Source organism: Athene noctua, chromosome 7 (genome assembly GCF_965140245.1).
Source record: "Athene noctua chromosome 7, bAthNoc1.hap1.1, whole genome shotgun sequence".
Taxonomy (NCBI): Eukaryota; Metazoa; Chordata; class Aves; order Strigiformes; family Strigidae; genus Athene; species Athene noctua.
The window spans coordinates 14,876,854-14,900,212 of record NC_134043.1 but is presented as its reverse complement, the minus strand read 5'-3'; positions in this window follow the sequence as shown (position 1 = coordinate 14,900,212).

Here is a 23,359-nt window from a genome sequence, read left to right as displayed (position 1 = left end):
ATTTATATTTATTCCAAAAGAACTAGGTTCACTTTTGGAAATAAAACAAAGACTGTTAAGTCAAGTGCTTTTGGAAATTTTAGCCCATCCCTCTTCTGGGAAAAATAAGCCATATACAAAGAAGATATTCTGGAAAGTTTAATGTACAGCACTGAATTTGTGGTAGTTAGTCAGTAAGTTTCATTGCCCCGGTAGACCCAGTGTGTGGGGTATTTACTAAAATAACACCCCTTTGGCTATTATATCAGTGCAACTGCACAGACATGTATTTCATTATAGAATAAACATAATTATACTTCCTTTTTCTTTTCCATTCTAGCATTATACCATCTCTGCAGCAGCATAAACAAACAAGAACAAAGAACCATTGTCCCAGAATAAACACATGGGGGTTTATATTGGTATTGTAATTTGCAGTGGTATAATTATGCCAGTACATTTCTCAGTGGATAAAAGCCTTCACAGTGATTTCTCCATAGAAATCTGCTTACAGGATGATTTGAAGGAGAAAAAGGTAGGACACATGAGGAATTCTATAAGTATTACCTTGAATTCTGTGAGCATGTGAAACCAATCAGTTTGGCCTGTGGAAAAGGTGCTAACTTGAGAACATTCCTCATCTGCACTGAGTAACACAAAATGTGAATATGAAATAAGGAGAATTAATTAGCATAGAATGGAGGTGAAGATAATCTTATTTCATCAGATAACAAAAGTTTTGTTGAGACTTGAGAGTAAAAGTGAATCCGTTACAAGAACTGATAACACTAACAAGGCAAAGAAAGGAAAATTGCAGAAGGAACCTGTTTATAGAACAGAAACCAGAAACTGTAACCCAAAATGAAAGATAACAATGTGACACAAAAATGTGCAACAAAAACTTATCTATTAAAAATGTTATAATTATGTGACTGTAAAAGGCAAACACTGAATAAAGAAATTTATTTCTACTCCGAATTCTCTCCTGATCTATGGAATGCCTCTGAACATAGATTTTAGAGAGACACAATTAATTGTAACGGTGTGAAGATTTGAAGATATTATCCTAACCAGATTCATATGATTCATAGAATCATAGAATTGTTAGGATAGGAAGGGACCTTAAAGTTCATCCAGTTCCAAACCCCCTGCCATGGGCAGGGACACCTTCCACTAGACCAGGTTGCCCAAAGCCCCGTCCAACCTGGCCTTAAACACTGCAAGGGAGGGGGCAGCCACAGCTGCTCTGGGAAACCTGTGCCAGGGCCTCGCAACAAAGAATTTCTTCCTTAGAGCTAATTGTAATCTAATCTCTTTCAGTTTAAAGCCATTACCCTTGGTCCTATCCCTACATACCCTTGTAAAACGTGATTCTCCGGCTTTCCTGTAGCCCCCTTTAGGTACTGGAAGGATGCTCTAAGGTCTCCTCAGACCCTGTCCACCAACACTCTAACCTCATTGTAGAAGTCCACAAAAGAACCAAGGCACAATCTGCCCTTAGTGAAGCCATGGTGGCTGTCACCAATCACCTCCTTCTTTTCCCTGTGCCCTAGTAGAATTTCCTGAAAGATCCACTCCATGATTTTGCCAGGCACACAAAAGAGACTGACTGGCCTGTATTTCCTCAGGTCTTCCTTTTTTTCCTTTTTAATAATGGGGGTTATGTTTCCCCTTTTCCAGTCAGTGGGAACTTCACCCAACTGCCATGAGTTCTCAAATGTGATGGATAGTGGCTTAGCTCCTTCATCTGCCAGTTTCCTCAGTACCTGCTGATGTATGTCATCAGGTCCCATGGACTTGTGCACCTTCAGGTTCCTTAGATGGAGTAATTCACTTAATCTAGTAATTTCAGTGTGTTTTGTTGAAAGTTCAACAGGAATGTACTTTTTTTTAAAAAAAAACCAAGTTATCTTCTACAATAACACCTGTTTAAAAAAAAAATGTAATCACTTCTTAGAAAGAAAAGCGGTTAAGTTGATCTGAATAACAAATTGCTGTCCCTTTCCAAAGGAGGCAGTAGACAGCAAGCATCACTGCTAGGGGTAAAAGGAGCTGTAGATTCAACCTTCTCCTGTCAGTTTTGATCTAGCTTCATGGTGCGTTGTTTTCCCTGTTCTAAGATTTTAGCAAACTTCCAGCTCTGAGAAATAAATGATGCTGGGTCTGTTATTGATTTGATGCTAGGTAGGTCATATAAATGACTGGAGTCCTGTTTCTCCCTCAGGAACTAAAAGAAAATAGTGGTCTGCTTGTCTCATATGGATTCCCCTTCTCAGAAGCTATTTAGCTCATGCATAGTCTCATAAAGGTATGGCATGACTTAGTGGCATGGATACTGCAATCTCGTCCTTGATGTCTTTGGTGTTGTGCTGCAGGGACCTATCAGTAGTATCAGTAGTGCTGGTGTCACAGAGGTGAATGAAACTCTCAGGCTGGGCACTCCCCAGTGACTCTTGTCTGAGACATGCCAACGAGATTTGGTCTTGCACAAAACCCAACAGAGTTGATGGCTTCCCTGAAATTTTTCTCTGCTGTACTTTCCTGAGGATGAGAACTCAAACCCCTGCTCCTTTGCATTGTTCAGAGAAATCAACAGGCTGCAAGGCACTCCAGGGCTGGTCTCATCATCATTCTTGGTGGAGTTGTTTTATATTTTTAAAAATATTAGTCATTGGAACAGATGGGTACTCAGATATTAAGAACACTGGAAGTAAATTAATTTTTAAAAGTAGTGAATATTTCCAGTGTTATGTGACAGCTCATTGAGATTTTCTTTAGATTACTATTTTTGATTTAGACAACTCATCTACAACAGTACTACAATAGGTACATAAGTGTTCTTCTTGTATCTAGTCCATTATATTTGCGTGAAAATACCTTTGATGAGGAAGTGAGTCAATGATGCTATTTTCACAGACAATGCCCTACAACTCTGATATCTTGATATTCACTGATGAATAGAAGTCATCACCTGTAAGTCATTGTCTATGTCAATCAACCAGAATAAAAAACATTTTTTCACAGAAAAGATTTCTTAGTGTAAGTTTCCATTATCAGTGTGGCATTTCCATTTATTTTATCAGCTTTTTTTTAAAAAAAAAGACATTGTCAGATCAAATTTGACATCATAATTATAATTTTTTTAGTCAAGACTCTGAGAATGCTTGAAGGTTAAAGTAAATCTGTCTATAAAGTTTTAATAAATGTTTTTATTAAATTTATATTCATTCTCCAAGGGATATCTTTAATGACAATAGAAATAGTTCATTTAAAGACATAAATATTTTCAAACAAAAAGACTTGAAAGGAGCGTTGGTGCTTTCTCATGATACTAGTCTAATTTTATAAAATCACATTAAAATGCAAACCTCTCAATGTGAGATTTCAAAAGTTAAATATAATTATTTTAAATTATTCTTCTGTTTTCCCTATTCTTGCTTCTCCTTTCCTACATGGTATTATTGGAATTAGCCAAACAGAAAAGACCATGCTTTATATATTCTCTACATTACATAGATATGTAACACCTAAGTATAAATAGATATATTTTATCCCAATTAGACTCTAAAAAATACAGACCAAACAAGCAAATCCAGTAATAAGAATTACAAGTAAATCTAGAAGTGAGGGTTTTGTATTTTTCCTCTCCCTCAACAGATTTAGGACTAAAGTGCAAATTGAATAGGAGTCTGTGTCTACATTTATTGACATTTGCTCTGGACAGTTACACCGTTGGAACTGAGATTAAAATCAAGCATGGGAGGCATTACTCTCTATGGACAGGTAGCAGAGCTCCTTTTGACTTTCTTGGAGGTTGAAACATCAGTACATCCATGGTAGTACACTTTTTCTTCTTCAAAAGGATGCTGCTCTATTGTGTACTCTGTTCTATTTTTGAATACCAATAGATGTCCTCTTTGCCTCATTGCTACTGCATCTAAACACCTTCAACATGTTTATTAAATATTCTATTATCTGAAACCTATTTGCTTTCTAATCTTTCTCCAAGGATAGACAGGCATGCACTGAAAGGTTATCTGGTGATTATTTAGGTTTATTCCATTATGTTACATTAAGGTACTCTGTATTTTCAACACAGAATAGAAGACCAAAGAATGGTACCTCGCAGGGTATCAAAGTTTTGTTCCTTGTTTCTACCCTAGAACTGCAAGACCAACAAATGCATTCTCTAGCTGAATGAATTTTTTTTTTTACAGAAAAAGGCAGGGTTTAGATTAAAATGAGCTTCTATTTTCCTCTTCCATTGCAAAAGTTTTTTCTTTCACAGAGCAAACAGGGAGAGAACTTATCCCAGCCAGTTGCTAAACGTGCACAACCATAACTAACTCCTTAAATCCCACCCGGTAACCATGCACCTCCCTCTCCATGAAAAACTGCAGGAAATACAAGCCCATTCTGTCCATACTTCCAGCTGGTCAAAAGCCTCAGGGCTATCTTAGTGTTGGAAGGTAAAATATCTTCAGTGAAGAAATGAAACGTATTGGCTCATTGTCAGAATGACATTGACACAGTCTCATAGTTTTTGTCTGCCTGAGGTCTGGTCAGAGTCTCTGGCCTCTGGACTGAGGCTCATATTATACCCTGAGTGACTACGCAGCTCTCAGGCTGAGGAGGGGTAGTGCATTTGGATATTAATTCCTGGGTTTGCAAGGTTTTGATTACCTTCGCTACTCAAATTATTTTTCTGCTCCTTTATGGGTCTCCTGATCTTGTGCTGCAAAAGCCTGAAATTGTCAACCAGTTTAAATTAATACCAGCTTTATCAGCCTATTATTTCCACCATCTGGCTAGTAATGCAGAGCAATAACTATTAGGTAATAACGTCACTTTCTGATTAGAAAAGCTAATATTGTACTAGCAATAAACTTTGTTCACACTGCAGCAAAGATGCATCAGGCAAGGGATTTGGGAAGGACTCTGCAGCACTCAAAATAAACAAGCCAAAGAAAACAATAGTAATAGCTCAGGTGGGTTAACTCAAACAAAACAGAAACGAAACAGAAAATTTCTGTTTCCAAATTCTTCACAGCACATAATCAGTTTCTACCACATTATCCCATGCAGTGACTATCTCAGTGGGAATTAATCTGACTGCTTTTGTAGAAGGATGATGTTAATCTGGAATAGGCATTCAAATCCAGTCCTGTTTTAGTCATTCAGCATAGGTTTACTGTTCTTTAATTTTGTTCTCCTCTTCCACTTCCATCTTCTCATGTTGAAGATATTTTTGGGTGAAAGTTGTCTGCAGAAGGAGCTTCAAGCCTGAAAGCTTTTCCAGATCCCTGCAACGTCAAACTGTTGACCCTGTCAAATGGTTTTGCAACGAGCAAAGGCTTCTCCGTTCTCATCCTGGACCTACTAGGAATTATTCAATTTTATAACCAAGTTTTTGCTGGCTGCTACTGATGCTAGAAATAAAAGCAGTTTAAAATTCATGAGGGGCATCTGACTATTTTCCATTTCTAGCAGAGGACTGCTTTCTTCAGTCATGCTCAGAACACAAAGCAATGCTGCTGAAATGAATCATTTACTCAAAATGTGGTTGCAAGTGAAAGCTCCCCTAAACAACTGAAATTCAATGCACCAGGTTCAAAAACCCTTTGCCTCTTTGAGATCAAAGGATGCAATGACAAAAAACAGGGAACTATAACTGAGAGACAGGAGAATATTAGGTGCTAGGATTCTAAGTGTAGCAAAACAATCCCACAAGCAAGATGCTTCTGCAAAGGACTGGGTTTCCTTGGATGGGCCTCCTTGAACAGAGCACCATGAGGCACTGAGAATATGAGTGTCCCAAGCACTTGGAAGTACTGTGAAGACTGACAATGCCATATTTTGAAAGGTCTGTAACTACTGTTCAGCTCATAGGGAACTTTTCTAGCACTAGAAGATCTGCATGGATTTCTCAACCTGGAGGTGGTTTCTTTAGAGGAAATGAATGCAGTTAAATACTCAATAAAAGGATTTTTGGAATGTAGTCAGGCATAACACTAGTCCTGATAAATCAGTCTGATCAACCAAAGGTTTTTTTCTGTGTGACTGACCTGACCTGAGATCGTCAACTGTCTTGCAGAGTATGGTTGAGCTGCTTAGATGTCCTAAAACATCTGAACATCTTCCTGTCTCCAGTAGGTATTTAATAGCTCCATTCTGACCTCTTTCCCCTCTGCTTTCAATTTTTAACTGTTTTGGGGTTTTTTTTCACATATTGCTCTCATTTTTGTTGAGTACTTCCAAGGACCTTGCCCTGCTTCTCTTCAATATTTAGTGTTGGCAAAGTTGACTTGAGGTTTCTGGGTTTCAGCTTCTGTTAGGTTTACTAGCAGCTAAAAAACACAGGAAGCTTTTGAAATCCTGTTTGGAAAGAATACAGGTAAGAGTGGACTTTGCCCACCTTTAGGCTGCAGCTTTGAACATACTGATAGTACTCAAGTAAGAACATGAAAGACACTTCAGAAAGTTGGGCCCTAGATATTTTCTGGTACAATTTCCTAGACTGAATAAAATATTTCACCTACATGAAACACCTTACAAGAAGGAGGGTGAGGGAACAGCAGGAAAATAAAACAACAAGAAAATAAATTAAAATGCAATCAGAAAAAATAGTTAGACATAGCTATCTAGTTTCACATGGGCACCAGTGATACAACCAAGAGCAGTCTGAGGACAATCAAGAAGGATTACAGAGCCCTGGGAGTGGCAGAAAGGAACTCTGGAGCACAACTAGTTTTTTGATCAATCCTCCTGGTCAAATGGAAGGGGTTTGAAACAGCCAGTTGAATCTGGTGAATCAACAATTGCTTATAGGACTGGTGTCACAGCCAGGGGTTTGCTTTTTTAGAGCATGGGACTTGCTTTGAAAAACCTGATATACTGGGGGCTGATGGGCTCCATCTGTCAGAGAAGGGGAAGAGCATTTTTGGTCGTAGGTTTCCAAGATGGTTAAGAAGGCTTTAAACTAGAGCTAAATGCCGGTGACAGCGATAGATGCCCAGAGCCTGGAGAGGTGTCACAACTCAAGAGGAGTGCACCTGAAGAGCAGCACAAAGGAATTCCAGCCAGCAAATCAGCTTCAACAGGGTCCCAACTTAAATGCCTCTATTCAAATGCACATATCATGGGGAATAAACAGGAGGAGCTACAGATGTGTGCATGCCTACAGGGATACAATCTTACTGGGATCACAAAGACATGGTGGTATGAATCCTATGACTGGAGTGTTGGAATGGAAGGGCACAGGCTCTTTAGGAAGGACAGTCAGAGCAGACGAGGTGGGGGTGTCACCCTCTATGTCAATGACCAGCTGGAGTGCATGAAGTTCTACCTGGGGATGGATGAGGAGCCAACAGATATTGGGCTCATTGAAGCCCCCCATGAAGACCAGGACTTGTGAACATGAGGCTGTTCCCACCTGTCTATAGAGGGTCTCATCTGCTTAGTCTTCCTGGCCAGGTGTCCTGTAGCAGACCCCCACTATAATGTCACCTGTCCCTGCCTCCCTTTAATCCTGACCCGTAAACTCGGTTGGCTCCTCAGGTTAGGAAGAAAAAATCTCTGATAAAATTTAATCTGGCCAGGGATGTCAGGTGTAACAAGAAAAGCTTCTATACATATGTCAGTGATAAAATTAAGACTAGTGAAAATGTGGGCCCTCGTTGGAAAGGAACAAGAGAACTCTTTACCCAGGACATAGAGAAGGCTGAAGTACTCAGTGACTTTTTTGCCTTAGTCTTTACCAGCAAGGACTCCAGATACACCACCCAAGTTGCAGAAGGTGAAGACAGTGGCTGGGAAAATGAAGAAACACCCACTGTAAGAGAAACTTAAGTTCAAGACCATCTAAGGAACTTGAAGGTACATAGCTTCATGGGACCTGATAAGATGCATCTGTGGATCCTGAGGAAACTGGCAGATGAAGGAGTTAAGCCACTATCCATCACATTTGAGAACTCATGGCAGTTGGGTGAAGTTCACACTGACTGGAAAAAGGGAAATATAACCCCCATTATTAAAAAGGGAAAAAAGGAAGACCTGAGGAAATACAGGCCAGTCAGTCTCATTTGTGTGTGCCCAGCAAGATCATGGAGTCGATCCTTCTGGAAACTCTGCTAGGGCACATGGAAAATAAGGAGGCGATTGGTGACAGCCACCATGGGTTCACTAAGGGCAAATTGTGCCTGAAAACTTTTGTGGACTTCTACAAGGAGGTTAGAGTGTTGATGAACAAGGGAAGAGCAACTGACATCATCTATCTGGCCTTGTGCAAAGCATTTGAATCTGTCCTGTACGACATCCTTGTCTCTAATTGGAGAGACAGATTTGATGGATGGACCATTTGGTGGATAAGGAATTGACTGGATGGTTGCACTCAAAAGCTGTGGTCAACGGCTCAATGTCCAAATGGAGAGCAGTGACGAGTGGTGTTCTGCAGGGGTTGGTGTTGGGACCGGCGCTGTTTAACATCTTTGTTGGTGACATGGACAGTGGGAGTGAGGGCACCTTCAGCCAGTTTGTTGACAACACCAAGCTGTGTGATGCAGCTGACATGCTGGAGGGAAGGGATGGCATCCAGAGGGACCTCCAAAGCCTTGAGAAGTGGACCCATACAAACCTCATCAAGTTCAACAAGGCCAAGTGCAAGGTCCTGCATATGGGTCAAGGAAATGCCAAGCACAAATACAGGCTGGGCGATGAGTAGATTGAGAGCAGCTCTGTGGAGAAAGACTTGGGGGTATTGGCAGATCAAAAACTGACTATGAGCCAGTTATTTGTGCTCACAGCCAAGAAAGTCAACTGTATCCTGGGCTTCATCAAGAGAAGTGTGGCCAGCAGGCCAAGGGAGGTGATTTTTCCCATCTACTCCACTCTCATGAGACCCCACCTGGAGCACTGCATTCAGGTCTGGGGCCACCAATATAAGAGCAACATGGACCCATTAGAGCAAGTCCAGAGGAGGCCATGAAGATGATCAGGGGGCTGGAGCACCTACCTTATGAGAACAGGCTGAGAGAGTTGGGGGTGTTCAGCCTGGAGAAGGCTCTGGGGAGACATTAGAGAAGCCTTCCAGTACTTGAAGGGGGCTACAGGAAAGCCGGAGAGGCACTTTTTACAAGGGTATGTAGGGATAGGACAAGGGGTAACCGTTTTAAACTGAAAGAGGGTAGATATAGATTAGATATAAGGAAGAAATTCTTCACTGCAAGGGTGGTGAGGCACCGGCACAAGTTTTCCAGAGAAGCTGTGGCTGCCTGTCCCTGACAGTATTCAAGGCCAGGTTGTACGGGGCTTTGAGCAACCTGGTGTAGAGCAAGGTGTCCCTGCCCATGGCAGAGGGGTTGGAAATAGATGATCTTTAGGGTCCCTTCCAACCCAAACGTTCTATGATTCTATGATTCTATGATCTTCTTGAATGCCTTCCCTCTGGAATAACATTGACAAAAATGCTCAGACTCAAATATAGACTGTCTTGAAAATGTTCACATGATTGATTTATCATTTATTTTTAATATGGAAAAGAGATATAAAAAGAAGAAACATTATATTTAAGGCCTGATCCCACACCTGCACCTTTCTGTAGAGGGAATGAGTCAGAGTAACTGTTTCAAATTCAAGTGTCAGTTGAAAAGTTTTGAAAGAGGTGGTAAAATAAATAGTAACAAATGTGTGGAACCAGATGCTACTCATGCAAGAGCTCTAAAGGAAATTGAATGTAAAATCTGTAGTATGTTGCCTTATGTTTAAATCAGCCACAGAACCAAAGGAGTAAAAGGCAGAAAATATGACCTAAATTTTAGAAAGAAGTCTATGAGGATTCAAAGAGCTATACCCCAATAAACTGGACTGGGATATAGACCAAAGTGACATTACTCAAATAGAGTTTATAGACATGAATAAATGTGATAAAATTAGAATGAATCCAAATGACAGATGGATGTCACGCTTCAGGAATGCTTGCCAGTTTGTCAGGCATGAACGACATGGATCAGAGTGGTCCAGAAAATACAATGGGCAACGGAATTTCCAGAAACCTTTAACGTGAACAACAAAAGCTGGTCAGGAAAAGAAGCTGCCATGGAATACAAGCAGGTCCCATTGTGAATTAATAACTGTGCAAGAAGTTAGAAGCAGAGAGTAGGATAAGCAAGTCCTCAGAAGAATGGTAGATTTCCAAGGGGTTTGGGCTGTTCCACTTACCCATGAATGATACGTGAAGGAAGTGAATAGTGAGGGATAAAGTTTTCCAGTATAAAATATATTTCTTTGTGAGATGTTGCAGAAGGATCTCACAAGAGTGTGTGACTGGCTACTAAAATATCAGATGAAATGCAAAATTAATACATGCAAATCGATGCACTTGGAAAAAAGAAAAAAACCGCTAAGAATACATAGAAATGTGTAAGTGCTAAATTAGCTCCAGAAAGGACCTTGAAATCACTGGGGACAGTGCTATGAAAATATCTGCTCATTGCAAAAGCATTAGATCAAAATAGTATTAGTGATTATGGGGAAAGTAATAGCTATACCATTCTGGTGATGTTTAAAGCTATAGGGTAACTTAACTTGAAAGAATATTAAGAGCAATTCTAGTCATCCCATCTCACTAAAGATATAACAGAATTAAAAGCAATCCAGAGAAGAGTGATGGTGATTAGAGACATGGAGCAGTATCCATATGGAAATTACACAACAAAATTAGGAGCCACTGTCCTAAGTAAAAATGATTGAGAGAGAAATACAGTAAAGAGCTATAAAAACATTAATGGAATAGGTATGTTGAGCAGGGAAGTAGCTATTCTTTATTTCTCATACAACAGAAGTTAGAAGACACCTAATGAAATAATCACACAGAACTAAAACAGCTAATTACACCACATATGAAGTCTGGATATGGATTCAAAGAGCAACTGCAGTAGAAAAGTTAGTGAACAGCTATTAAATACAGTACTTAGATTAAATGTTTTAGTCAGGTTGTCCCTAAAGGTGCAAAATATTTAGAGATTGCAAGTGGTACAAGTGGAAGGATCACTCTGTGTACCTCCTGTACCCCTATATTATTTCCTTAGGCACCTCTCACTGTATACAGGAGAAAGGATGGGGCTTCTGTTTGATACAGACCTTACGTTCTTAGTCTCTCCCTCTACAATTGCTTTCACCTCCTTTCATGCAAACATATATAATAATTGGATCAATGCAAATCTGGGGACTCTGGAGTGGGTAGCTAGCTGACCTTTTCAGAGGACACACAGTTCTTAAACTATTTAGCTGTGTTGGGAAGTTAATTCCTCCATAAACAATGATATGGGATTTACAGGATATGCTGTTCACACATTTGTAAGTAGGTTATACTCACATATCCACCATATCACTTTACACACCGCTCCTGCCTGCATAAAACTATATTTTAACCTCACATGTACCCATTACCTTCTGTATTATTCTATGAGAATTTCTAGAGTATCCTTTACTGGATCTCCACTACCTCAAAAAATCCCCTGTATTTTTTATGGAAAAGAGGTTTCCTCTTGGTCACATCAGTTATTTCCCTGCTATAACACAGTGGGCAATTGCAGAGACAGCAATGAGCAGCAGGGAGTGAAAGGTAGGTGGTGACTATGTCAACACTGTTGCCAAACGTGTTTGTCAATCTACAACTTGGTACACATCATGTAATTAAGGAAAGAGAATCTGGTCCTGAATTATTCATCCTCAATGAGTACTATGCATTCACAGTCATTGAATATGGACAAAAAACGTGCTCCTCTTAATTGCTGTCCAAATCTCTCTTCTCACAAGACAGTAACAGTTCCCATCAGTCTAAGCTGACAAAGTTAATGTGTTTTGCATCATGATCTGTTCCTTTAATAAAGATCACAGTCTCCCTGGGTTTAGCTCAGTAGCTCTGCATTACATATAATCTCCTTAATCATAGAACAAAAAACTAGGTTAAAGGAATACTAAGGCAGGCTCATAACCACAGGGAGATTCCCAGTGCAGGCTATAGCCCCTGCAAAAAAACCATAGGAAGCCACACTAGACCTCTGGGTTTTGCCTGCACCGGACAACCCCCATACCAAACTGTGAGGTGCTTTTCTCCTTCAGGACCCTTGAAATGGCAAGAGAGCTCAGGTCCTCACACTGCTAAGTGCCTCCAAGGACTGGAATATGACCACGAATTTTATTGCTTTCATTACCCAGTTTCACCAACCTAACATAGTTTTAATTAATTTTATATGTGATTTGTATTATCTTGGTTTTTTTATTATTTAGGAACTTTTCAATTACAGCTAGATAAATCATCAGAAACACAATATTAATACAGAAAACTGTGGAAAACATGATAACCATCCTTAATAAACTTGGTTTGCACAGAAATACTCATATACCATACCTTTCTCTCCTAAAGGCCTAAGTAACCACACATGCCTGGGACAGAAAGTTTTCAGCAGTGTCACTGGCTATTCATGTACCCTGTTTTTATAATCTGCAAATATTTACTGGGTTTGCCTATCTTGAATCTTATCAGGAACTTTTATACCATTATTGGCATTCCTTTAGGCATGTTGTTACCACATTCAGCATAGATATAGAGATACGTACAAGTATAGGTATAGATACAGATACAGATATAAGTAACATGAGGGTGGATATTCATCCTAGTTAACAGGCAGCTGGTATAATTCCTGAAAATCAATGTGTTCAATAAACTCATATATTGACACATCAGCAAAAGCTGACATAGCTACACTTCAATATTCTTTATATTTTGTTGGGTCTAGATGAATTTCTGAAGGATTCCCAGCATTACATATGATGGTCTTAGAGAATTTCTGTTACACAAAGTCCATTATAGACTGATAAACTGTAGAAATAATATAGGACTGCTTTCCAAGATTCAGAGAAGAAGACATATTTAAATGAAAAAAGCTGCTGTAAGTTCCAAAGACAGACTATTTTAAAGCATCAGGTTATGAGGAACCATTAAAAGGCAGAATCAACTTTAACAACTGAGAATCATTTTTATGATAGCCATAGCTTGCTGTGAAACCTATTCTACACACTCACTTAAATCATGATGGTTTTTGTGGTAATTCTCAGTTGTGCTGAGAATATCTTTACAATGATAAGAAAAGGAAGCAATAAATAGACAGGCAATAGTTCTGCTTTAGACATTTTCCATGAAAGAATTGTGAATCATCTGTAATTTATATTCAAATTAAGATCTGAAGAGGAAATTTCTAAGATTAATGTCAGTAAAAGGCAAATAGTTATTGATATTTTCAGACACTGTTTCAAAAAGCATGGTACTTTACTGCAAACTTTATGCAGCAAGTGTACTACCACTTTGGCCATTTTCTCTAGGAGGACTGTGGGACCTTAAGGGGGAATTGCTCTTCAAAGGTGCTAGACTGGAAGCCAGGACATCTGATCTCTCTTTTCAGATTTCCCTGCTGAGTGGTGGTGACAGGCATTTCAGCTGTCTATCGTTTGAAGCATCAGACCGAGCTGTTCAATGCATCTGCTTGTCTGCCACACAATCTCAGCAACAAGCAAAGACCGTGAGGGTGTTCATGTCTGATACTAGAGTTAACTAACACCTAGGGCTGTGCTTATGGCATGGTCAGGAACATATACTCAGCAAATATCTATTATAGCTTATGGGTCCCTTGTGCATTTGGGCCTCAGTTTCTCTCTCATTCCTCCGAACAGTTTGTGCAGATGAACAGTTCCACTCAGTTCAGCAGGGATTATTCATCTGCTCATCTTTTCTTGAACACATCTGGACCCACACTTGTAGGTAGCTCTAATTTTATGAGAGTGTATTTAATTGGATTTATTCATTCCTAGGTAAATAATATTTGGCTGGGGGAGTGAAGTGCCAGTTGTTTTCTTTACTAAATGATGGCAGTGAAAACAAAAAGGATGGGGAAGAATAGGTTATTTTTTAAAACCAGTTTTTAATGGAATGTATAGTATAATTAAAATAGTTCTTATTTCTGATTTGCACTGGGAAAAAAAGAAAAAAATTACTTTTATTTTTTAGTGAAAAAGTAGCTGGTCTGGCCTGTGAAGTACAAATTGGAAGGTTAGATATGATGAGTCTCACGACAGCAATGTTAACACCACAATGGCATCCTTTCCCATAAAGAGTCCAGTAACTGTTGATTCTGATTTTTCTGCTGACTAATACGTGGAAACCTATGAATATGTGCAATATTTGGTAATATTTTACTCATGCGAAAGAAAAATTTCCATGATCATGTGCTATACTATTAAGTATTTTCTCTCAAGGGCCAAAGCCAACTTTATGGTTTATCTTTTTTTTCCTACAATTTTTTTGACCTGCCCAAACTAGATGGTCAGATTATTTCAATTTCTTTCACCTCCTCAGAGGTTTGTGTTGCTCCAGAAAGGTAAAATAAGAACATCCTATTTTCCACCTCCTGCAGCCCTGGTACTCTGTATAGTTTATACTGTTTACAATTGATTTCCCACTGATCACTCTCATATGACCCAGTGAGCTGTCAGGCATGCTACACTCTAGATGCCTGATGAACCTCAGCTGCTCTGTCAGGCTCAAGCAGTTTGAAGTCCATAGAAGCCTTCTCCCAGAGGAAGAAAAAAAAAAAAAAAAAAATCAAACTTTCCCAATTCTCTTTATATTTACTTGGTTAGTGCCTTGCTGTGCATCGTTCACCATCTCTTTTTTCCCCCTCGTATTCAAAAAAATCACTCAAGAAAACCTTTCCAAGTGCCATTAATCCTGTTCACTTGGATTCAGAGTTGACAAAACAAATACAGATTTAAACAATGACAGAGAAAGTTAAGATTAACTGTCTCCCTCAGTTCTCATTTGTGTTAAGAGGGACAGCCGTACCCTCTTTTGCTCACTGCTTGCCTCCTAGAGAAAATATTTTATAAGAATTACAAGGGTTGTAGTGTTGAAAAAAAGGCAGCTATTAAGTTTAATCAGACCATGAGAAAATATCAACATTTTTTATAAAGAATTTTTTTCTTTGAAGTGTAACATTATGGGGTGAGGCATTCTTCAAAAAATATCACTTTTCATAGAAAACAAATATTAGTTTTCAAAATTAAAATTTAGCTTAGTCCAAAACTTTTTTACAGAATTTTTTATTAAATATAGCAAAAAATCTCTTTGTCTTAAAAAATTATTCTTGTTGAAAAATTATGTTCTCATAAAGACAGGCCACAGAGGGCCACAATGTTCACCCATCCCTGTACGAATTATTAATACTGTTAGAGAGTTTGCTAAATTAGTAAGTTACAAGAGGGCTGAGAGGATGATATGACTTAAAACTGGAAAATTATTAACATAATTAAACTCAGCCAATATTCAATAGCTAATATGAAATTAAATTATAAACATGCATAAAGTTAAGCACATGCTAACTGTTTTGCTAAATTCTGATTTGAGCCCAAGCTCAAATGATCGCAAATGCTTTTCTTCATATTTTTTGTGTAGAATGAGAGACACCTGAAGGTAGCTGGTAGGTTGATTAGTATTTGAAATAACAGTCTATTAAAATGTAAATTAAATAAATGCTACTGCCTGGAAAATAAATGAGTTTTTAGTAACTGTCATCAGACCTGGATTCCACCTTCACCCTCTCTGAGCTCTCATCAGCTGGATTCCAGTCCAGATGAAGTGGGCAGGAGAGTACGGGAACCTAATGAGAATAAGTGGGAATTAGTTTAGCACTCTCAGGCAGCTAAATTATCCAAAGATTAGTTACCTGTTTGGAGCAGGCTACCTGAGGATTTATTCAGCAGAGGAGTGTGCAGGCAGAATTCCAGCATTTTAACTAAACAGGTATTTGCCATAGTCTTAATAGAAAATAATTTGAATTGCATTAGGATTCTCCTCAGCAATGCCTCAAAGTCCAGCTTCTACCCTGGAAATTTCCCAGATTCTAGCCTGTGCAAGGAAACATGGGACTGGTCTTAGTGTGTGAATCACAGTCTCTCTGTCCCTTTCATCTTTGCATTTAAACGTCCAGTGCTCTTGTTGAACAAAGCTTTGGGTGAAGCTCTGCAAAGACTGAAAAGTGGCAACTTTTCAGTTCTGAAAGTTCAAAGCAGAGCTGGAGGTGTGTGCTGGGCATGATGCTCTGGGGAGATTTGAAGGGGCAACTCTCCTACAGCTGTCTGGGACAGGGTAGATGTAGACAGCCTCAATGGTCTGGTGAGGAGTAGCACAAGGGTCACACTTGCATTTAGAGAGTACAGATCTCACCATGCCAGCAGCACCAAGAAGTCACAGAAAGTGGTGGCTGTGCTGCCCTCTCCAGGAGGCTACTGTGCTGTCTGGACGGGCACTAGACAATGTGACATCTTAACAAGTACTGCAGTTTGAGGCAGTGATAAAGTCCTAGATGTCCATCAGGTCCCACCAGCTCAATCCATGTGGTGCAGGGGAACATACTGAAAACGCAGGTCACAGTCCTGGGAAATGGAGTACAGTACACAGAGCGGATTGCAGAGCTCCACTGACTTCCAACTTTTGTGCATGTATGTACAACTTCTTTATACTAACACTTTTAACTTGGTTACTTATATGTGCCCAAGATCTCATATATAAGTTTATATGTGTCTGAGGAAAGAACAGTCAATTCAGCCCTTGGTTCAGGTGCAGTCTTCTGCCACAGACCAGAGTCCTACACTGGCTAACCTGGAGTGAGAAGAGAAGCTTTCCAAAAGCCCATGAGGCTATATGTTTCCTCTAGAGAAACGTATCTATAGTAACTGTAAACATTTTTGATAACTAACATAAACTGATTTTCTCTTCATACTGCATCTTCCAGCATGATTAAGATGTCTATGGGGTAAAACAAAGGGTCTTCTGAGTTATTGAAATACAACATAAGTACAGGGTAAAGGTCTTTGTGTTGTTAAATAGCAAACGTTGGTGCTCATTAGGGAAAATAGTTTCCTGTTTGCTTTGAGCTAACATAATGCATTGGGAAAGTGGATAAGAAAACAGGCCTCTCTTCTGTAAACTGTTGAGTTTTATCCTAAACAGTATGGAAGTATCTGTTGCCAGCAAGCTGAATAATGATGATTTTTTTGACAGAGAAAAGAAAAAACACAGGGTGCAATACACCATTATTCTTACTCTTCCTGAAAAATATCACAGAAGATGAAGTGTGCAGATGTTAGAGTGAATCGTGGGACCTGGGAGACGGGCATTTATTTTTGCACAATACTACAGGCTTCTTGGGTGACCTTAGGAAAAACTTTCTATGAATAGCATTTTACAAATTATTTAAATACTTTATAATATGTACCCTCTGCACTTCAGACAGCTAATTTCACTATCCTAAAATTTCACTGTCAGCACCAGAGGCCTTTCTTCATTGATTTATAGGAAATTTCTGACTGATTTTTTGAATGGCATCTAAGGTAGATCCTATAGTAACTGAAGATAAATGGTGAGATGATTCCCCTTACAGTTAAAAATCCATAAAAGAATTTAGGTTGTTAGTTCATCTGTTTCTAAACCTAATTAATCATAACATACAGCCTACATGAAGAGGTAAAGATTCAGTAATGTAAGAAAAGTGCTTGAAATTTTAATTTTACAGGAACAGAGATAGGGGAGGTTACATTTACCACTGATACAGAACTTTGCAGGTAGGTTGTCAACCCAAATTCTGACTAGATGAAGCCAGCAAGAACCTTTTGAAGTGCTCCCCTGAAACTGAAATGAATAATAAAAAATTTAAAAAGTTATTACCGAGAATGAACACAAGATTGATACAATTAAAATCAAACTAGCATTAGTGAACTTTATCTAAAGCAGATCAAACTGTTCAAAGAAGGATATGACTTTGGCTGGGTACCAGCTAATAGAAATAGATTCCTTGTTGAGAAGGAGCATGAGGGTAGAGTCAAAGGAAAGCAATAAGCCATTATTTCACTCCATGTGCAAAGGTGGGACTAATTTCTTAATCTGTTTCTTTTTCAAAGCTGTCAGGTTGCTTATCATATAAATTTCTCATATAACATCGTATTTTTCCCACTAAAGTCTCTGGATAGGCATCAAAGCACCGTGGTCCTTCATCCCCCACTCCGCTGCCCAGCCAGCCCTCCCACCAGCCAACTGCCTGGTACTACAGGTCACAGCTCTGGACCAGCCACAGCTTCATATAAAGATAAAAGTGCCTCCCCAAGCTGTAACAAGGCAGTGAGGTGGGAGTTAGCACATGCACATCTGTGTGTCTCAGAGTCTTTGCATGAAACTTGGCAAGCCTAATATGGGGAGTCTCCCCTAAAAGGTCCTCCCTCAAACTTGTTCAGTGGTTGGTATGAAGGAAATCTTGAGCTAATGTTGATCGTTCTCTTGTCATTGCCTCACATCTTCCTTGGCAAAAAAAAAAAAAAAGGAACAATCTCTGGTCTCAATATTTAATTATCTAATCACTGATAAAAATCACCTCTTTAACAGATATATTGCTGTGATCGTGGCCAGAAAACCAATGATCCTCACAAGGAGAATCATGGTGAGGTGAAAAAAGCTTTGCTTTTTCATAACTACTGCCAATAATAATCTAATGAATCTAGCAAGTTTAAAGTGCCAACTATAGTTTCTGTCACCTTGAATCTAATAAAAAGTGAAACCACTCTCTGTGTCAAGGACTTGTCTTTGTTCTTTTCCTTTGGACACATTCACAGAATAGAACTATGAACCATGACTCCTATTTCTAAGTACTATACACAAATAGCTGTTATCTGATTAGAAAGTAAAGACTAAGCTCATGTCCTTAACGACAATCTGATTTTGCTGTTTTCACAATACATTCACAACCTGAATGAGAGAGAAAAGCATACCTGGCAGAAAAGAGATGATGACCCCTTTACCTTGAAAATATCATTTGAATTCTAAGAGCACAAAGGAAAAGAAATTAGGCCTGGTTTTTTTTATCTTTACCTGAGCTTGATTAGGTCATAGAAAGTTCAGGTAATACTCATGCCTCACAGCCACAATCATCACAGCAGTAGAGAAGCTAACAGAATAGAAAGAAATGAATAGAAATTAAAACTTTTTAATGAATATTCCAGCTGCCTGATTGCAAAGAAAAGTTTCAAAATAAAAACTGTCTGGAAGTATATCGACACATTCTGTTCTGATTAGCATCCAAATGATGTAAGTCAGCAACACTGCCAATGAAAGCTATTACCTGAGAGCACTGCCCTGATTTAAGATGTTTTGAGAGGGAAGCTTTAATTTAAAAACCATGATGACCATGCATTTAAATATTTTAAATTACCATTATCATGCATGAGACTGCATAAACAGTCTTCCCTGTCTTATCTCTTTCTGAAGTGACAAGGGCTTTTTGTTTGCTGTTCTTTTTTTTTTTTTTTTTAACTTAATGTTATTGCAAAGTAAGGTTGTCCAAACAGACCAAAGAAGTTCAAAAGTCAAAGCTGGTATTTGCCATCATTTGCAAAAGTTTCTACTGAAAAGTATTGGAGTGGGGGATGTGAGGCAGGAAGGTGACAAATGGTTAATTCTGGAGTGATCTCATTTTCCAGAAGTGACTGGCCACGCTGGACACTGACTATATTTTTTAAAGACTCCCAAGCTAGGGGCCCAAAATTAAGGCACACAAAAACATTAGCTCCTTTTTCATATTGTCTTTATATCTTCTAGTCTTGATCAAACTGTCCAGATCTCCCAGTGGCCTGCTGAGTTAAAGGGCATATCATATAGCATTGCATGGCCTACACAGAACTTTTTAGTCTACAGAAGCAGCTGGGAAAATTCATGCTATCAGAGAGACCACAATTGTCCATTGCTTAGATTAGGTCAACCAGTTGAAAATTCAGCATAAACAAAACAAAAAAGAGAACAGGACTTACAGCTCTAGTAAGCCATCCGCTTCAGGAAAGAGGCAATGAACTCTCGGCTTAGAAAATCACAGAGAACAGGACATCACCATATTAGATAGCAAGATAAGTTTTCCCACCAGCTCTCTAAAAAGGCTTTACATTTATATCTGGTTTTGATGTCTCAGAATCTGATGTCTTTCCTGACTATAAATACACTTGAACTATAAATATACCTATCTTCCTCTGTAAAATGCTTTGAAATCTTCTGATGAAAAACACTAAATATATAGTCTTCTATTTTTGGAGAAGCCTAAGGTGAGATAATGTTCCCTGCATTGAAATTTCATGGTTCTGTAGAGAGGGTTGGACTCACATCAAAGATCTGTTTGCACATTAAAAAGACCTGTCAATCCCACCTCTGCTGATCAAGGAAAACTAGTAAATCAGCTAGTAGCAGTCGCAGTTGGGGAAAGGAAAGACAACAACAAAATTGCAACAAAGCAATGACATTGATTCCAAGCTGGAACATGAGTTCTTTCCTACTGAGAAATTCAACATGCCAAAATGTCTTCACACTATTCTTGATTTAGCTAATCCAAATGTAGACAGAAGTGACACCAGATGAGTCAGGCACACCGTCTGGACTCAAACTCTGAATTTGGAAGTGACAAACTCACAAAAGTTTGCTTGAATGTTTCATTACAACAGTTAAAGCAAAAACCAAATGTCCCATTTAGCTTTCAGACAACTTGCAGTTGAATGTATCCAAGGGTTAAGGGGTTTGCTGAAGAGGTGTGCTGCGGAGATTAAATAACAATTATCTAAGAACTCCAGTTTTAACCCATATTAAGTTAATGGAAAGGGCTAGCAGAGATGTACGAAAGGACTGTTACAGAAGTTGTGTGCAGTGGTTGCTTTCTTCCATCCACTGAATTGTGTATACTTAGGTTTGACCAAGTAACGGTAGCTAATGTACATTCACTGCTAGCCAGTGAAATCTCAGAGAGCAGTTATTCCCTAGTTATAATTGCTCAGGAGGTGTCAACAAACAGAAAAAGACAGACCTCATTCTCTGACAGATACAGAGAGCCCTGATTCTAGCTGGACTGCCATGAAAGCACAATGATGTGGTCTGTAAGACACCAGCTCACAAAGCCTTTTCGTGTATTGTATCTGTTAAGATGTGCTTGTACAGCACCTCACACAGCACATGACTGAAGGGCTGACCATTCCTGAATAATGTCTTACTTAGAAAACTCCCTCACAGTTTTTAAAATTATGTTTTAAATATCACTATCAATGAACAATATGATCTTCCTCACTGCTGAACTTGTTTCTTCTATTCCTTTCCCTTTTTGTCGCAAATCTTTTACCCCATAAACACCTCACTCTATGTCTATGTTAGGAAAGAGTATCTACATGAATTTAAACCGAAGATTCTCAGTTCCATTAAGCATTGCACTCTTATCCACACCCTAGCCTATGAATAAATGGCTATGAAAAATATGTATCTAATTGGGATGTACCATTTTCAAAGGAAGTAATCTGACCTCCACACTCCATCTAATGTATTACTCTGCTAAAGTAATTCTTAGTGCAAAATCAGAAAAATCTTTTCCAGGAAGTGGGTGGGAGGAAGAGAAATACGACCATGGTCAAGGTAAAAAGAAGTGATTCATGATCTGGGACTTAAAAAAATAAAATTGTAGCCAAAGGAATATGCTGCATCATCTAATGGACAAAATATTGCAGTTTAAATATCTGAATAATTACTGTGTTTGGAACAAGAATGCACAGTGTTTAATAATCCTTTCTGAATAATTGTAGTATTTTTCCCAGAATTTGTGTCTGGTAATTGACTAGTCTGAAGGTTGCTATGGTAAACACTTAGCTTACACAGCACATAGTGTAGGGAGCAGATACAAACTAAAGGGAGACTGGTGTCTGTAAAACACCTTGGGATTTTTTTCATGTATATTAATTGTCAAAGATATTAAGAAAAGAAGAGAAAAAAGGATCAACATAACTAAGCCGCCTCTGCCTACTGATTTCAATGGAATTGCAAAGTCAGAATTTGACTCAAAGATATTTACATCAGGATTAATAATCATTAAGTTATTAAATATGCTTTTCTCCCATCTTGAAGTGCCTGCCACCTCCCTGGGAAACTGATATTCTGACAAGATTTTCTTTTTCACTGACATAAAAACCATCAGAGAGATGTCAAAATACTCTTATTCTCATCTTTCTTATTGTTTATTACTGATGCCAGGTAACTCCTTAGACACAAAGTTTTTGATAGGCATTGTAGAAAATGGCAACAAAAATATATAAGATAGCAGAGGGGTGAAGACACAGTTCAAGGAAATAGTAAGATACTGTCAACTAAGTAAGGTATAATAAAGAGCATTACATGGTCGTATTGCTCACATGGCCTGCCTATCTGTAAGAGTTTTAGATATCACAATAATAAAACATTTACAAAGGATTTCAAACAATACTCAGATTGGGGGACTCGAGGGAGACCATCACCTGGGTAGAGCTGTTCCTGATTGACACTGCAATGAGGAAAAGGCAAGTCTGCCACAATACGTATAGACAAAGTATCTTCACAAGACCTGGCTTGAGCTTATGAATAAAGTATGTTCAATACTTGATTATTTATCTCTGATGGCTTTTGACAATCTGGAAAGAAGATGGAAATTTTTTAGACAAGTCTTCTCTATTTTTTTAAACTGCTATCATTGATTTTAACCACCTCTATTGTGTGTTTACTGTCCACTACAGAAGCTTATGACAATATGATAGTTTCACAGGCACTGTGGACAGAACAGATCTGTAAGAATATCCTCTACACTAATTCCTCTTGTCCTGATTTAACCCATTTTTAAAATTCCTTTTTTGAGCCTCCTCATGTAATGAATTACAGCTAGGGAAAACGGCTAAAAGTTATTCAAGTTTACTACAATTGCAGGAATTCTTTCCAGTATCTTGCTCAGGCAAATGGATGTGGCATCACATATCATGAGAGCAGAAAAAGAAGATATTAAAGATAGCTCCTAAAAATGACAGCAGAAGGTGATCGCGAGCATAATTTTTAAGGAGAGATTAGAAACTTAAGAAGCAGTACTATGTTGAGGACACTTAAGTAGCCAAAACAAATCATAAAGCTAAAAGCTGGAAGAGGAAAGGGCCACTCCATGAGCAGTGGAACTATTGGAAGCAGGTTTCCCATGCACTGACGTCTTGTGTCACTGCCCACTGCAATCACCTGCTCCTGCCTGTTCATCGGCACTTCCAAATCCATCTCCTGAACCATCTCACTCTCCTGTCCCCACATCTTCTCTAACCACCTCTTTTTCTGCCCCCCCCCCCCCCATGCCCGTTCAATAAGCCATTTATATAGTTCCCACATCTTTCTTTCGTGAGTATAAAGCTGCATATGTTGAGACCAACAGGGACCACTTGCACAATTTTCAACATCTGCGTAATAACGCTAAGGACC